We start from the raw sequence: 19710 nt of genomic DNA on the forward strand, positions 1-19710 counted from the left end.
TTAATATGTTACTATGTTCAGTATTTCCCTAAGGATTTTTGTGTCTACATTCATAAGAGATATTAGTTGTCGTTTTTTTCCTTGTAATCTGTTTGTTTGGTTTGATATAAGAATAATATGGGCCTTAGAGAATGAATTGGTGAGTGTTTTCTTCTCTTCTATTTTTTTGGAAGAGTTTGTAAAAACATTAAAGTCTTATTTAAATATTTTCTAGAATTCACCAGGGAAGCCATTTATTTCTTCTCTTTTGAAACTTTGTGGGCAGTTTTTTTGTTACTAACAATCTCTTACCTCGTTATATGTCCATTAAAATTTTTACTTCCCTTTTGGATCAGTTTTGATAGTTTGTATCTTTGTAGAAATTTGTTCTTTTACCTAAATTGTCTATTTTTTGACATACATTTGATCATAATATTCACTTATGATTTTTCTATTTCTGTGAAGTTGGTAGTAATGTCCTGTCTTCATCCCCAATTTTAGTAAGTTGAGTCCTCTCTTTTTTCTAAGTCAGCCTAGCTAACTGTTTGTTAGTTTGTCGATCTTTTCAATGATATTATTTTTGGTTTCATTGATTTTCTCTAATGTCTTTCAATTCTAATTAATTTCCACTCAACTGTTTATTTTCTTCCTTTTTCTTGCTTTACTTTCTCCAATGTACTAAGTTAGGTTAGTTGATTGATTTGGGATCTTCTTTTTAATATAGACATTTACGCTTACAAATTACCCTTTTAGCATGGCTTTAGCTGTATATAGTACATTTATTATATATATCTTCATTTTTATTCATGTCAAAGTATTTTCAAATGTGTTTTGCAATTTCTTCTTTAACTCTTTTATCTGGGAATACGTTTACTTTCAACATACTTGTAAATTCCCTAAAGTTCTTTCTGTTACTGATATCTAGTTTTATGGTGGTCACACTTTATATGATTTTAATCCTTTTAAATGTAATTAAAAAATATTTCATGCCTAACATACAGTCTATCCTGGAGAACATTACTTGAGAAGAATTTATATTATGTTGTTGATAAGTACTATATAAAGATCTGTTAGGGCTAGTTGGTTTACAATGCTGTTCAAATATTCTATTTCCTTTCTATATGGTTGTTCTATTCATTATTGAAAATGGGGTATTAAAATCTTGAGCTATTATTATTGAATTATACATGTCTCTCCTAAATTCTGTCAATTTTTGCTTCATGTATTTTGGAGCTCTGTTGGTAGATGCTTGCTTATAACTGTTTATTATATATAATTGTTAATTGTTTCTAATGTTTATAACTATAAATATTATTATATAATGATTATATTTGTTAAATATTCCCGACATACTAACCAATTTATTATTATAAAATGTCCTTCTTTATCTCTAGTAACATTTATTTGCTTGAAAGCTTATTTTATTTGATATTAGCATAGCCATTTCGCCTCACTTATGGTTGCAATTTACATGCTACATCTTCATTCATCCTTTTATTTTTACTCTACTTGTATTTTTCAGTAGCAAGCATGTCTCTTATAAGCAGAATATATTCGGCTGTGTTTGCATATGTTTTCTTAATTCAATCTATCTCTGTTCTTTGATTGGATTTTTTAATCTATTTATATTTAATACTATTTTAATATAGCTGAATTTGCATCTACAATTTTGCTTTTTAAATTATATCTTTTTTTGTTCCCTAGTTTTTTTATGTTGTTTTGGACCTTTTTTCATTAATGGAATATTTTATAGTGTAATGTTTTAATTACTTAATGTTTTTATCACTTTTTTAGTTATTTCTTAGTGATTGTTCTAGGACTAGCAATATACATCTTAATTTATTAGAATCTACTTCAGATTTATGCCATCTTTATACCAATCAGATATAGCTCTATTACCTTATCTATATTTTTGTGGTATTATGGTACATGTGACATCTATTTATATTACAATTCAACAATATGAAATTATAATTCTGACTTTAAATAAATTATGTCTTTTAAAGAAGTTGGGAGAAGAAAGGATAGCAAATATACATTTACAGAATTTGTTATATTAACCTTTGCATTTACAATTTGTGATTCTCTTTATCTGTTTCTTTCAGTTTTAAAGTTCAGTCTTTGGCTAGCTCACATCTAAAATGTTGATTATGATCTCCCCTTGATATCTTTCTCATGTTTTATTCTTCTCTGGTGAAGAATAGCAACACATGCCCTTTTTTAATGCTCTTGAAAAAAAAAATGTTAAGGAGAATATTTAATTTAGAGCAAAAAAACACAGTTGATAACACAAAGGATTTTTCCTTTGACCAGAGACAACATATGTTTTATCAAGATTCATACAAAAATGAATTCATGTTACTATTCAATAATTTATCAGGAAATTCTATGCACAGGATTTTTAATATTGCATGTCATATAGAGAGCCTATGTGTTCTCATCAGAATTTATTTTTAAAATTTCTAATTGGATTAGATGGTACTTGGATTTATGGTTTCTAACCTTTAGTCCTACTTGGAGTTCTGAAAATGCAACTATCTCTTTCAAATTAATGGGACACAGGAAATGTAGCTGGCAAAAGAAAAGTGCAACATTAATACTTTCATACACAAACCTGAGAGAGATTATATTATACTGGCATGTTTACATTAAGATGACATGTTACTAAAATACATTAGAAACTCCAGAAAATCAAAGAAACATAAAGTTGTTGAATAGCAGGTGATTGGACTGTTAGATGCCAGTGAGATCCATATACTTTGCTAACTGTTCTAAACACTTTTCTTCTGCAAAGAGAAAACAGTAGGATGCTGATTGCCTCTTTTATCCTTGCTGACCCTGTACCACACTTTCAAAAGAAAACTGTGTTTTTAGCTATAATTTATAATGCATTATGTAATTTACTGTTACAGTGAACATACAAAACTTATTTAATTTTGAATTTGGAGACTGCTAAGCTTGGATCAATTAATGTAACAAAGCAGAAATTTTTTACTTTTGTTGAAACTCCATATTCCACACTCAATACTTGAGATAGTTTTGATATGTCATTTTAACCATATATCATTTCCTTTGTAAGTTGAATACTATTAATCACAGTTAAGATTCCCATTTATAAAAAACAAATTATTTATAATGACTCATATATCTCAACTTGTGCTGCAGGTATCCCATAATAGTGTGTCATTTCCTTTTTTATATAGAAGATGAGTAATTTAATGACACTTATCAGTGATTTTTGTCTTCCTACATTCTTAGCTAATAAATAATCATGGGGATGGTGTGTGTGTGTGTGTGTGTGTGTGTGTATACTTGTATTAATATTTTCATATAATTTGTGAGTAATCATTAGTCTTATTTTAAGCTGACCCACTGTTTAATACATGTGGCCAAATAATTAAGGGATGTTTCTTAAGATATATCTTAATTATTTTCACCAGATTAATTTGTGAAGCCACCAGCAATTGGCAGAGAAGTGCAAAAAAACATTATTTGAGCACCTACTGATAACCTGAACCCTAGGATCAATATCTTGCCAAACGGTACTGGAAACCTCAGTATCTCAAAACATTAGCAGCAAATCAATTTTGACAATAAGGACTATTATGTCCCAATTATTCTCCAGGATATCAGGGCCCTTGCATATACTTCCAGAACTTGTACATTACCCAATATTAAGGGCTGCTAGTCACATTATAATTAGTGAACATCATCCACCTTCAATTTAACTGCATTTGTGACTCTGCCGTCAAGAGAGCATGTGGACCAGCTTAGATAAGGTTAATTCCATTTCTTTGAGGGAATGCTGTACATAGAATATGGATAATCAGGCTCTTCCACTTTCCTGCGTCAGTCTTCTTTTCTGATGCTTTACTGTTCTACCTCCATATTAATTATTTCCCAATCACCAGATATTGCACCTGACTTAGGCCTTTCTTTTATTATTCTTTACCACCATCACCATCCATAATTGGTATGCATATCTGGAGATTTCTTATCAATGAGGGATTTCTTAGTCTGTTTTTAGCATTTTTCTTCGAGATATTTGGATAATTTTACACTAAGCCCTGTTCTCATCTGGTTAGTGAAAATAAGATGCTTCTATTTCTGGTAAATTTTCCACTTTTTAACCAGTGTTGTCTGCCTTTCTCTCAGTTCTCCAGATAACTTTTTATTTTTTTACTCAGATGGAACAAAATACAGATGTATGTAATTTAAATAAACCTCCCAACAACACTAGGACATATATATTATTATACCAATTTTATAAATATAGAAACCATTTTTAATAGCTCACCCAAAAGCTACTGATGGTGGGTTTATAGCCCTATTCTAGCTTATTCTAATATCTAAACTCTTTTTAGTGGTTAACAGTTCCTCAGGATTTGAAATAGTGTCAACTGTCCCTTTTCCATCACCTTGATGCTTACACTTTTGATCTTCTTTGGCAAGTTTGCATAATAATATCTGTATTTAATATCTCTTTTTTTAGGGATACATATTATCATTTTTCTTCTAAATTTAATATAAATATCACATTTTGTTTACTAAGAGGGCTGAATTAGAAATGCACTAGAGTTAGGAATATCTAAAGCATTTTTTTTTAATTAATAAGATTTAGGACAGTACAACAATTAGTGAGCACAAAGTAAGAATAATTTTGTGACACTGATTTTCATCAGGAGACACTCCATGTACCAAATCTGATTGATTTCTTGAAGCATTCTGCTTGCATATCAGTGTGTCTTACTTGATGAAAAGTCCCCTTTAATCCTTAAGTCCCCAAATGCTAGATTACAATCTGCTTTTTATGGTTTAAAAAGTTTTTAGGTAAGGACATTTGGCATTTTACAGAAATGAGAAATTAGAAATCTTTACAAATAAATTATACTCTGGATGACAAATTCACTTATATGAATATTGAGAAGCACATCTTCTTTGACAGTTAATTTTATTCTGCTAACTAGAAGAGATTTTCCTGGAAAATCAGAATCTTTGGAGAAGTAGCTAAGTTCAAATCTCATATAGATTTAATGTTCATTGCAGCATTATTTACAATAACCAAGATATGGAAACTATCTAAATGTCCTCTAATGGATGAATAACAAAGATGTGATACATATGAATATATGAATATTATTCAGCCACAGAAAAGAAGAAAATCATGCCATTTGCAACAACATTGATGAAACTAAAGGGAATTATGATGAGAGCAATAAGCCAGACAGAGGGAGACAATAGCTGTATAATCTTGTTCATATGTGAAATCTAAAAAAAATAAAAAATAAAAAAGCCAACTTCATAGAAACAGAATAGAAAGGTGGTTGCCAGATGTTGGTGGGAGGGAGAAAAAAAAAGGAGGAGAAATCAGGGGATATAAGTCTCAAAGAATATAAGCTTTGAGTTATAAGACAATTATAAGGAGAACAAGTTCTGAGGATCTAATGTATACCATGGTGACTATAGTTAATGATACGGCACAGTATACTTTAAAGTTGCTGAGAGCAAATCTTAAAAATTCTCACCACACGAAAAATTAAGAGTTAACTATGTGAGCTGATGGATGTGTTAACATCTAGATCTTGGTAATCATTTCATAATGTAAATGTACATCAAATTATCACATTGTACATTTAAAATATATTCAATTATATTTGTCAATTTTTATTCAATGAAGTTGGGAAAAAAGAAAGAAAAATAACAGAAAACAGATATAATTGAAAAACAAAGAAAATAGCTCACACACTTATGCCAATTAATTTGAATATCAATGTAAAATAAATGTTTCTTAGGAAATAAATATTACTCTTACTGGCTCAATAAATATTTTTTTAAATCATCAAATTAATTAAAAAATTAATTAAATAAACATATTTAATTTATTAATTAAAAATATAAGGTACTCTTTAATTTCTTCCTTATTACAGAAAAATCTTGGAAAACTGCAAATTTATTTTATACTAAATTATGTTCATAACATAATGATTAATAACAGCCCCCAGAAGAAAGGTTTATATCAATTTCATTTACTAAATTGAATGACAAAATTATAAATATTAGCAAATAATATTTAATAGTTCTTTAATTAATACTTTATTCTGTTTTAAAAGTCATTATTCTCATCAAACATTGCAAATGATACAAATTAAGAACTATTATTATTATTTACTACATTGTCAAGTGTAGTTCTTTGAATAGAGAGTGACTATGGTAAAGTTTGAGGATAGAAAAATGCAATAAGCTATTCATGAATAGCACCAAATGGCTCAGATTTTGGTGATTATAGAAAAGAAATATCTATGTGTCATTTTAATCCCCTGTGGATAGGGATAGTCTTTACCTTAGTTTCAGTCATCTATCACTGAACAAGAAACTGCCCCCAAATTTAGGACCTTAACACAAAACTTATTTATTATTTCTCATGATTCTGCCATCTGTACATGGCTCAGCTGGATAGTTTATCTGCTCTACATGGAATCTGTTGGGGATAGAACTTCCAAGGTGAATATACTAGTCCACTTGGGCTGCCATTAAAAACACTATTGTCTGGGTTTATTTATTTTCTCACTTCTGAAGGCTAGAAGTTCAAGATGAAGATGCCAGCAAATTTGGTATCACCTGAGATCTCTTTCTTTGGCTTGCAAACAATTAATTATCTTCTAATGGTGTCCTCACATGGCCTATTTTTTAGTGCTTGTACATATCTGGTATCTTCCTCTTCTTGTAAGATCACTAGTCCTATTGGATTATGTCCCTACCATTATGACCTCGTTTAACCTTTATTGCCACTTTAAAGTCCATATCTCTATCTATAGTCACCCTAGGAGTTAGAGCTTCAACATACATTTATAACAATGACTTTATCACTCATCTATTTAATTTCTCAGTTGGGATTGACTGAATCTCTGGAGGCTGGCTTCAAGGTCTCTCTCTTGAAGTGTAGGGCAGAAACTGACAGGGTATTTCTACCATGTAGTATTAATCAAGTAAAGTCACAGGCCAACCCAGACTCAGAGTGAAAAGAGTGGAGAACTGAACTCTCCTACTTCATGAGTACACGAATAAGGAAGGAAGGAATTCATTTTTAAAAATTAATTAATTTATTTTTGACAAATAAACTCTATATATATAGAGAGAGAGAGTTTATATATATATAGAGAGAGAGTTTATTTGTCAAAAATAAATTAATTAATTTAAGTATATATATAAACTGTATATATATACACAGTCCTCCCTTATGTATGTGTGGGTTCATTCTAATACTCTCAGTGGATGCCTGAAATCAAGACAATATGAAATCATATGTGTGTGTGTGTGTGTGTGTGTGTGTGTGTATTCTATTCATTTCCTCCATCAGAAAATTTAATGCCCTTTCCACCTTAACTAAGTACTTATGCACTGTGGCTATAACTGTTGTAATTTGAGGTATGACAGCAAAACTAGCACAAATTTAGTTTTCTTTCTTTACAATTTCATGGATAGAAAATTTGTTCTTATTGTAGACTTTAGCAACCTCAGTATATAATTTCTTTTTTCTCCCCTTATTAATTTGAGAACTTCTACCTTTTCATGTAAAGGAAGCCCTATATGAATTCTCTTTGTTATATTTGAATTGTCAGCCTCACTACTCCTGTACTTTGGAGCCACTATTAAGTAAAATAAGGGTTACTTGAACACAAACACTATAATATCACCACAGTCAATCTAATAACTTTGATGGCTGCATGGGAGGGAACAGGGAGCTATACAGTTTGGAAAACCTGGTCAAAAGGATAATTTATGTCCTGGGGAAGATGGAGAAGACAGTGCAAGATTTCATTATGCTTCTCAGAATGGCACACAACTTAAAACCTAGAAATTGTTTACCTCTGAAATTTTTCTTTAATATTTTCAGATTGCTGTTAACTGTAGGTAACTGAAACTATAGGAAGCAAAATCATGGATAAAGAGGAACTACTATATTTAAGGTAAACAATGTAATGTTTTGATATATGTATACATTGTGAAGTTTGTGGGGTTTTTTTTTTTTTTCACCTAGGCAATAAAAGAAATGCAGTCTAGATTCTAAGCCCTCTAGAGGCCTGAAACAGTTCTAGAGTTAGGAAGAAATTGGCTGACATTGACTCAGAGACCTCAGGCTTGACCAAAAAGTTTTACTTTACTCTCTATGCTATAATTTCCATTCATTGCCCTTACCCTTTTACTAAACTCTGGTTAAAATTATAGGCTGGTACTGGCTAAGCTGTCAGAAAAGAGGAACGTGTCTATGTCCATACTTGAGACAAAATAATACAAAGAAAAGAGCAGTGTTCTTTGCCCAAAGACCAGAGAGCAAGTATTAGGAATGATTGAGAACAGAAGACAGCTCAGTCAAAGAACTGTAATAAGGCAAACACTGTCTATAACAGAGACAGTAACAGGGCAACATCAAGTAACAATTCCTAATCTCACGAGAAGCAGTAACCTAGGAAATAATGTTGATGAATGCTTATGCTACCGTGACTGGATGCATGACAACATCGTACAAACCCCTGGACACATTTAAATTGCTCATGTCTTCTAGTATATCTGGTCCCATTTAAATTATTTATATCCTCTAGTGAATATAGGGTAAAAAGTAAACATCATAGCATAACTTAAGACACCCTATATGATCATGAGTCCATGGATGGACAATACTGATAAAAAATTATTAACAAAATAAAGTATGTGTCTTTTCTGGCTGAGACAGTTTCCCTTGGTTTATTAGTGAAACCCAATATCCAACAGAATTTTAAAACCACTGCCATACTACCTTATTTCTCACTGTCATTCCCATTATACTTTACACTCAGTCACATCACTTGTGATCCCCTGAAAGTGTTTTGTTCTTTCACATTTCTATGCCTTTGCTTATTGTCTTTCTCTGTGCCTGGATTCTCCTATCTTTTTTCCATCCCTCGGAAATAATGCACTAACTTTCAGTGCAAGGCTACCTCTTCAATGAAACATTTCCTGATAATTCTTAGCTCCTGACAATTCTGTACTACTATATTGTGAGCTCCTTGCTTGAATGGATTACACCTTATATTCATTTCCAAAAAAAATTAAAAGTAAATATAAATAATTAAAAGCATTATATGATATTACACTAAGATTTTATATGTAGAGCTCCTTACTGGCTCTCAAGACTGTGAAATTTCGATTCTGAAGAAACTTGGCAAAACTACAAATTAATCTCCATATGTTCTTCTGGGGATACATATGCATCGTGAATCCTGGGGAAAAACCTCAGTATTACATAGATTCTTAAAATAAATGCATAAAGTAAACCTAATAATAATCTTTCCTGGCATATGTTTGGTCAAATAAAAGAAACCATATCAAATATGCTGCAAAAATGCTTTGGTTCAAAATGGCACTTTAAATCATCTTTTTTCCAGGCAAAGATAAATGTGATTTTAGCACTATTTGGCCAGTAAATGTATATAATGTAGGTTGAATTTTTTATTTTATAAAATAAAAATTAATAATTTGAGGAATTGAAAAGAGAAGTGAAGAATATCATCTAAAAATGTAGAGTTTTAAAAATGTTTTTTCTTATTATGCAGCCGTAAAAATAATTTTTAATGTTGACAGTGTAACAAGCTATTGTTTTCCTCTTTTATATTAAAGAAAAATTAATAGAAGATTTGTTTCTCTTGGAATGTTATTTCTGACACATGCAATCAAGTAGATATCAATGTATCTCTCTAAATAATAAGGTTGCTTTATTGCAATTATCAGAAATTGACTTCACTTTGCTTAAGCATAAGAGAGAATATTTGAAAGAATATAAAGTTTTACAGAATCACCTGGAAGGCTAGATAATTGTGTCTAAAAAATAAACAGATTCTAGTACTATTCTGTTATTGTCACTGACACACTTTAGACACTGATGTGAATAACTCCTCAACTTTTCTGTAAGTTTGACTCAATTCTGAGGACTTCGACTTCTCTAGTTGACCCTGCCTGACTTACTACAGTATAAGAATTGACAATTATAGAGTTGACATGAAAAAAATCAACAGCAGTAGTTTTGTCTTAGTACCTCCAAATTTCAGACTAGGCAGGAACTCCAGAGAAGATTATGTCATTTTTTCGATAAGAGAGTAAAACCCTACACCTGTGGTATTGTGTGTTGACTCTTATTCTTAATGTGATAATAACAAAGTAAATGCCAATGGTTATAATTCAGGATTTAAAGACATTTCTTATGGAATGGCTGAAGGCAACTCAAATCACCAAGAACAGTGTCAAGCGGGGTCAACAAGATTGAGACTCTTAAAGAACATGAAAATACTAGCAAAGTATCTTCACTGAAGTTCCAGAAGTATGGTAATTCTTGAAATAGTGAACAAGAGTCACAGGTAATACATATCACCACTGTTATTAAAAAGCCATTAGTCTAAATTGGACAGAACAATTTAAATTTAGAAGTAATAGAAAAAAATTACAAATAGAGGTATTGTCATGTTTGAATATACAATACTTGAAACTGATATATTTCAAAATAAACATCAAAATTAAAGACAAATAATATGCTGATTTCAATAAAGATGATGAAGGATTAATATTCTTAATGCATAAGACTTACAAATTGATAACCTTTTAAAATCTCAATATATAGATGGGTAAAGTACATTATTAGCATCAAGAAAAAGATACATAAATAATTAATACATATATAAATATATTTATACATCTCCCAATGCTTTTATAATAAAATAAATGCATTTAGACACATCATATCTCACTTGAAAAATGTCAGTTTTTACATGATAATATGCATTGTTCCAAAAGTACATTAATAACAGGACACTTTTATTCACTCTTATAGGATACCATAGTATAATGTTTTTTGAAGGGCAATATGGCTTTAGATATCAAAGCAATAATGTACATAAACTCGGACTCAATATTTAAGTTATAAAGGTTTAATTAAAATTAAATCACAATTTTAAAAATACTGTTTATCTCTGCATTATCTCTATTAATAAAAAAACTAAATACTTAATGATAAATAAGTGAAACAATTAAACTATAAATAGATAAAATATTTTGAGCATTAAAACATTTATGTTTGGAGTTTTCGATCCAAAGAAACAGTCACTGTTGTCATTACAATAAAAAAAAATTAAAAAGCAAACAAACTAAAATCTCTGAGGTTTTTTTGGACCCATCAGAGAACTCTGATTGCAGGGCACATTATTTCCCTGAAATCTAGAGAGACAGGTGATTCCAGAAAGTCACAGTTGAGATCTGATTACTTGGAGCCAAAGTCACTGTAGCCATAAAATGGTAGGAGAACTGAAATGGTAATTTCAAGAATTATTTTAGACTCAGTGTAGACTAGCAAAAAAGGAAGAAACTCCAGGGGACTTCAATCTTGTGAGATGGGGGTAACAAAATGTTCATTAGCTTTACCTCCAGGAACTCCACCAGTTTCTCAGGGTTGAAAATTTGAGAAAAAGCACCTTTTTCACTCAATTATGAAAAAAAGAAAATAAATCATGAAATAACTACAAAATACCTAATCAGTATTCCTCATACTGTCAAAGTTATCAAAAACAAGAACATCTCTTTGAGAATCTGTCATAAATAAGAGGATCCTGAGGAGGTGTGATGACTAAATATAATGAATGTGCAGTCCTGGACACAGAAAAAAATACATCAGGAGAAAATTAAGTAAATACTGACACAGAAAAAGATACATCAGGAGAAAATTAAGTAAATCTGAATAAATTATAAACTTTTGTTAACAGTAATATATTCATATTTATTATTAATTATGACATATACAATTCTAATGTAAGAAGTGAATAATAGGGGAAACTGGTTGTGAGTTATTTGGGAACTTTCTGTACTATTTTGCAATAAATTCTGAAAATCTAAAACTGTGCTAATGTATAAGAATTATTTTAAAATATTTATGAGTTTTTTAATGATGAGGAGGCATGATTATATTATAAGATGAAGTAAAAAAAGACAATTGAATATATAGTAAAATCTCAACTGGATTAAACAATGTTCATGCAAACTAATTTGAAGGAATCTATAATATTAATGGTGTTTTTTTGGAGAGGCTGTTGCATAATAGGTGATGCTTACTATGTTTTTACACTTTGTACATTTTCAAATAATCAGAAAGTGTGTTATATTAAAATATATAAATAAAGATTGATATCTCATCTTTGAATGTTTGAAATTGCACAATATCACACTCAAATATATTTCCTCAGTTTCTGTAATGGGATCAATATCAATAAAAGAAAAGAAAAGAAAAAAGCAAAAAAAAGCAAAAAAATCTTTAAACTACTCATGCCAAGTGTTACTATGGCAATTTTCTAAACAAATAATTAAAATACATTTTAAACTTTATAAACGTTTGAAAGTTTGGAAATATTCCCACAGTTTCTGTGGGCTTAAATATTATGCTTATTCGAACAAATATTTCTCTTGATAAATTAAAGGAAAAGTTTATTTTCAAAATTGAAATAAAGACTCTTTTCCTTTAATCTGTTTAATATAAAAGAGAATTAAACAAGTAGAAGTACTCTAATAATCACTGAAGACTGGAAACCCACAGTAAGAAATTTCTGCACTATGCTTTAAAATAGGAATATGCTGAATCCTTTATAGCAAGGCAATAGGCATTTTAGTCATTAAGCTTTCCCTGGGAACAGTTTTTCAGAGACTATAGAATCAAAGACTAACAGCAGTCGTTTTGCTAAAATGCAGTGCTTGGATTAGAAGTTTTATTATGTACAGAAACAAAATTAAGTTTGAGCAGTAGTTTAATGGTCTTTGTAAAGCAGATTTGTTTGATTAAGTCATTTTAAGCTTTTTGTCTTCACCTTTGGAAGGCAGTATTGGGAGTGTTTTCTGTCTGAACTGGATAATGAAAGGGTAGAAAGAGTGTTCTCGAGTCCAATATGATGACTCGTATGGTGATAAATAAGCTGACCACTAATTCATACAGCTCTCTACAAACTTAAAATATACCAAATATCTGGCAAAATTAAATATATTACATAGAAGAGAACCAATTAGGATTATCTTCAATTTCTAAGTAAAGGATGCAAATCTCTTTGGGCTGCGTGTGACTTTCCTATAACAAATGTTTTGGGACAAGTTTAAATTTGATTCGTCCTTTCTGACTATGTGCCAGAGAATTCAGATATGCTCAGAAACAACATCAATGCATGTACTACATGAATGAAGAAATAAGTGATAATAATGTGAACTGTATTTTCTTTAAGGTTAAAAGGAAGTAAAAATGATATTTGATATTTTGTGAGAAAACTGCTCAAAAGGAGTTTGAATGTTAAAGATGCTTGAACATATCATTCAGAGGCAAAGAGAAAAAAATTATGTTTACAAAAACTGAGAAACCTTTCAAGGTAGAAAAAAAATTGCAATGATTTCAAGAGTCTCTGGGTTAGCTATGGACTTATTGTTAAGACAGACGAAAGTGGGGTTCAGCTCTTCCATGAGATTGACCTGTTCAGTATGCTCTGTGTGTTCCAACCTGACCTGGTCTCCTCTGTTTTTTGTCTCTTACATTATTCATTTTTTCTCTGACATTATGTATCGCTTTTCTTTCTGTTCTCTTAATGACTTTAAGCAAATTTCAAGCTTGAAACCATAGAATTTCACAATGAGAGTTAAATGTTTAATGTTTAATCAAATACTTTGCCTCTAAAACCATATTTTTTTTAATTTTTTTAATCTTTCTAACATGAATTCAAATATTAAAACATATATATATATTTAATTTCAATATGGTAAGTGTAGGTTTAAAATAATAAAAAAACTTCAAATTGTTCACCAATGATATGTAAGAATTCCAGTTGCTTATATCCTTGCCAAAAGTTGGTATTGGCAGTTCTTGTAATCTTTGCCAATGTAATGGGTATGTCTCTACCCCAAAAACTAACCTATGTGGAATAACATCATCAATAGATTTCTTGGACCTCGAGTTTCTTTTTAAGTTTAGGTATTGAGAGACACTAGCATGAGATCAGAAGACAATAAGAAAGTTTAAAGCAATTATTCTTCCTGATCCCTCTTTGCCATGCCATAGCTCCAGCCAGGATGTCCTAGATAAGTCCTTTTCATATAGCTCTTGTCTACAGATTCTAATATCTATTTCCTTTCTTTGTCTCTTCAGATAAGGGTAGTAGAAGCTTCAGAGATAAGGGTAGTAGAAGCTTCAGGTGTTACATTATTCATTGTTAGTTTCCTCAAATCCTGCTTATACCTTTGTAAATCATATCTTTATTAAATTTACACTGCACTTTCCAAAGTGAGTGTGCCATCTGTTTTCAGTGGGATACAGACTAACACACATGCACATACATAACAGTATCAGGATAGTATGATGTCAAATGTCCTTCTGATGTTGACCTTGCTCACTGAAAATTAGCATTTTCTTGGATTTGTTTATACAAGTTCACAGATATATAAATGAAGAATATGGCCACCAAAGTGCTATGCTTAACAATCTATCTGACCTTTATGTCCAACTAATTTTGGTGGCTAAAAATCATTAATCACTCTAAAACAAAGTAATAAATCCAAAAAATATCTTATTCGACAAATACTGATTTAAATGTTTAGTAGATGCATGGCACTGGGATGAAATATACATAAGACCCAACATGTGTACATGTACCAGTGCAAGTGATTTATATGAACTATCTTCTTTTATTTTCTCAACAACTCTGTGAAGCACATCCCATTTCAGTTGAGTAAACTAAGGAAATTTGAGGTTAGGAATATTCCCAAAGTTACCCGAAGCTGTTATGTGAGAAATCGTAATTTGCACTCAGAAAGTTTTACTACAAAAATCTGCACTATTAAAATCTTTACTATATATCATCTCTACCTTCTTAGAAATTACAGTTTAGAAGGATAGCAGAAGTTATTATGCCAATAGTTATATCGATTACATCAATAATTGATGATAAGGATATAAATGAACTGTTTAGGTGTTCAGCAATTATTTAACAAGAAGAATAAGCATTTATGCAATAATAATAGTTAAGCTAAAAACTGAGGATTATGTAGGAGTTAAGCAGGTAAAGAAGGGGTGAAAGAGTACTTCTGAAAGAGAGGACCAAATGGATGAAAGCCTTAGGATATAAAAGAGCTTGGAATATTTGAAGAAAAGATAAGATGACACCTTGGACAAATTATAGTTTATCTAAACCCCTAGAAAGAACTGGAGGAAAAAACAGGCCACAGAATATATCAGTTTAGATAAAATTACAATGTGAGAGGTTTCTACCTTTTAAATAGAGGAAATCTTTAGGAAGTACAGCTGGCATGAGACACCAGGATGTTTGGGATTAAGATTCCCCAAATGGGAGGTTTCATCAACAACAAGTAGTAAATAGATCCCTGAATTAATCTGCTAAAGCTGCTGTGCTATAGTATCACAAACCAAATGGCTTAAACAACAGAAATGCATCATCTCACAGTTCTGGCATCTAGAAGTCTAAGATCCAGGTGATGCTGAATTGCTTCCTTCTGGGGCTGTGAGGGAAAAAAAAAATCTGTTCTATGTGTGTTTCATGTCTTTTCCCTAGCTTCCGGTGCTTTGTGGGCAATGTTTGGCTCGTAGATGAATCACTCCAATCTCTAACTTTATCTTAATATGGCATTTTCCTGTGTTGAAATTTGTGTCCAATTTCTCTTTGTAAGGACACCAGTCACATTGGATTTGAGAGCTACCCTTTTCTAGTATGACTTCATCTTAACTGGTTATATCTACAATGACTCTATTTCCAAATAAGGTACTGGGAGTTAGAACATCAACATATGAATTTTGTGGGGACAAAATTCAACTGTTTGTATTAAGGACATTTTTTCTCTATGGTAGGTCAAAAGAACTGCAGACAGTTCCAGATGAGTGACAGGAAGTTGAGCTTGGTTGGTCAACTCAAGCTACAGTTGAGCAGGTTCTTTTCTTTTATTATTAATAAAATCAATATAAATTAAAAATCCCCGCATAACCCAGTTTGGTCAGCATTGCATACAAAAAGACAATGGCTATTACTACCTAACAATAAAAATTAATTTTTTAAAAAAATTACAAACCTGCATCTCTACAAAAACATTAAGAGCTTTGATTAATAATTCACTCACACATTTTCATAATTTTTGTATTCCTTTGTCCTAAAATACAGTTATGCCAAACTAATTTTAAATTGTCACCAGCATAATTAGATGAGGATCATAAATTTTAAAAATTACTTCCTTTTTATGGATAAAATGTAGATTACTAAGTATATAGTTGAGAGAAGAAGCACACTAGATATTTCAAAAAGAAAGGCTTTTATTTGGGGACCATGTGGGCCTATTATCTATCTATATCTATCTATCTATCTATCTATCTATCTATCTATCTATCTATCATCTATCTATATCAATATCTATCATCTCTCATCATCTATCATCTATTTATTTGGTAATAGGGAATTAAGAACTTTTAAAACCATTAGGAGGTTTAAAAAAAAAAAGTTTAAGAAGGTCATTAGCAGCTCTTAATTCTTGCTTTTAGCTATCCAAGAGCTAAAATCTTACAATGACTGAATAGGCCCAACTAATGTGTTATAATCCCTGCTGTCTTCTGCACAAAAGTAAGTTGTTTGTAGAGAAATAACCAGAGTCTATGAGAATTCTTCTATTTGCTGAAGCCCATCTCTCAGCCTCCTCTGTTGGAGAAATGATAATATGGCCTCTGTGTCCTTCTACCTCCCACTTCCCTTCAGAATGTTTATCATTAATGGAATCTAGCTCAGATCCCTACAGGCAGGGATCCTAGGAAATATATTTCCAGGCTTCCAGCATCTGTATTATAAATTACAGAGGATATGAGTTTTGAAGTGTTGCTGACAATCTGGCAGAACCCACAATGTAGCCACTCCTACTTTGCCTTTTTTCTTTAAACACCATTTTGCCATTTAAATGCTCAAAGAGAGGAAATGGTCCCAAATCACTATTTAAGTCTGAGGATGAAATTAAAATTTTTTTGTACTTGCAGAGTCTCAAAAAATTTATTTCTCATGGATAGTTTCTAAGAAACTACAGAAGGAAGGTCTCACCAAAGAGGGAATAAACAAAGAAGAACATGCAGACTCCAGGGGAAAAAAAAAAATCACTACAAGAGTGAGAAAAAGAGAATTCTTAGGATGGTGATACAGTGAAGTCCTAAGATATCCATCTATCTAGTCTTAGAGAATCAGAAGTCCAGATTGAAGCAGGAGGATAATATAGTCCAGAAAAATTGTTTCCATGAAAACCTTACTCCTGATCAGTAATGAAGTATTTGACCATATATCAAGGTGTTTTCAGGCCCTTTTTGTTTTGATAGGTAAGCATCTAATTAAGCGATTATTTGAAAAGATTGTTGGTAAGCATCTAATGAAGCAATTATTAAATTGGTGTGAAGGGTGGGAAGATGTATAATAAAAGAAAGGTAATCAATATGATATATATCTCAGTTGTAAATAATACTATGGATTATTATGTACTTTATAATTTTATAACACTAATTTATCTCCAATTTTGATATAAATACATTAGGAGAATAACTAATGTGTTGCTTTAATGTTGAAGGAGTTGATAACAAGTGCTAAACACTTATTTTACTTATTAGGAAGTCAGTATGTCACATGTATAACTGAAAAATAAATATAATAGTCCTCCCTTATCCATGGGAAAATGTTCCAAAACCCCCAGTGATTGCCTGAAACTGTGGATACTATCAAACCTTACATATACTAAGTTTTTTTCTATATGTACATATTCATGATAAAGTTTAATTTATAAATTAAGCATTAAGAGATTAACAACAATAACTAATAATGTAATGGAACAAATATAACAATATACTGTAATAAAATTTATGTGAATGTGCTCTCTCTCTTCTCTCTGACTCTCTCTCAAAATATCTTAGTGTATTGTACTTATCTTTTCACTTAAAAGAAGTACTTCATAGCTTCTCTTTGGCATATTTGAATTGTCAGCATCACTACGCTTGCACTTGGGGCCATTACTAAGTTAGATAAGGGTTACAGTGAGCACGAGCACTGAGATACTATGAGAGTCATCCAGATAACCTAGATGACTACTAACTGACTAATGGGCAGGTAGCTTATAGATTGTGGATACACTGGACAAAAGGATGATTCATATCCTTTTGTCAGCATGAGATTTCATCATCTGCTTAGAATGGTGTATAATTTAAAGTGTATGAATTGTTTATTTTTGGAGTTTGTCATGTAATATTTTCATAACACAGTTGACCGTGGATAACTGAAGCCACGAAAAGCAAAACTGTGGATAATGGGGGACAACTGTGCATTGAATTATAAATACATAACTTATAAATATGGTGACAAATACATCCTAAAATAGTTACAAATGTGCTTCTCTCTGTGAGTGAGAATAGGGGATTGAAGGGTGGTAGGTAAGAACTGTTGACTTTTATTATGTCTTATATAGTACAATGAGTCTAAATAATTAAAACACTTTTAAATCAAAGAAGAAAGAAAAGATAAATGTAATTTTTTAAAGTTGTCCAGTATATCATAAACTTAAAATAATGTTTGGACATGGTGTATGGTTAAATTAATAATTAAAAATAAACTATATAAAAGATAGAATTTCTACTGGTTTGTATATAAAATAAGACAGTGGGAAGAAAGAAAGAATATGAAAGAATAAAGACCAGGTTGCATTTGTGCATGTGAATGTGATACCTTTAGCACTTACTTCTGACAGCACATATGTAGCTAAAAATATATCTAAGGATGCTAAGTATTTCGACTGCCATATGCATATGGAACATATTCACATCAAAGTTAATTGATGTGTTAGTATTCCAAAAATAAGTACCAACCAGATTATACAAAATTCATCTGCCTTATGTGTTTCCCACTTCTAGTCTTGAAGGCCTTATTGTGCCACTTATTCCTGTAAGCAGTTCCTTCTAAGAGATATATATTGTTTGGTTCGGCAATTAAAAGCTTAAATAGCTTAAATACCATTTACTCAGAACTTTTCAGTCTTATACACAAAACTTCTCATAGAACAATGTTTCTTAGAATTTATTCTTCAGGAAAAAAATACCACAAGATGCTCCTTAAAAAAAGTAGTTCTACAATAAATAATTTTGGAAAACAACACATATTACACTCTCATCCTGAATATTGACCAAGATGGCCTTAACATTATCCTCAGTTTGGCTAAACTTTAGAGAAGTTTCTCCATGACAATAACCTCTCACCTCCCTTTTCTTACAGCATTTACTTTAGAAAAGTTGCATTTGTCAGTTCTTTCTATAATCCTTGGAGAAGTAAATCTCTCGGTCTCTTACCAGTTTTACTACCCAGGAATGTCTTTCTCAAGGATCTGGGAGCCATCCTATGAAATATAATCTTCAAGAAAGATAGAATACCTAGCTCTCTGTCTCTGTGGAGAGTAAGAGGTTAACTTAGACAAGTACCGCTAGCAAACACAGCCTCCCAGCTAAAGTCAACTAGTACCTTTCCACTAGCTCACCATAGTGCTTAAAAAAATCCTACCTTAGTTCCAACAGACTTGAATTCAATGTTTCTCCCCTATTTCACTGGGCTTGAATAAAGTCTAACTTGCCTGTTTAACTTCATCTAATGTAATATTTCTTTGGCAATATTTTCAAAG

At 31.1% G+C, this 19710-nt stretch overlaps 1 long non-coding RNA gene across 1 annotated transcript in view; it reads right to left on the reverse strand.

Moving 5' to 3' along the window:
* The window catches only part of LOC120609427 (uncharacterized), a 65256-nt gene extending 49676 nt beyond the window's left edge, over positions 1-15580 (reverse strand). The window contains exon 1 of the long non-coding RNA XR_005654772.1: positions 15481-15580. This is a non-coding gene — a long non-coding RNA (uncharacterized LOC120609427). The remainder of the gene's footprint in view (positions 1-15480) is intronic.
* Between the last annotated feature and the right edge of the window lie 4130 nt (positions 15581-19710).

Source organism: Pteropus medius, unplaced genomic scaffold, assembly GCF_902729225.1.
Source record: "Pteropus medius unplaced genomic scaffold, Ma_sr-lr_union100, whole genome shotgun sequence".
NCBI classification, from domain to species: Eukaryota; Metazoa; Chordata; class Mammalia; order Chiroptera; family Pteropodidae; genus Pteropus; species Pteropus medius.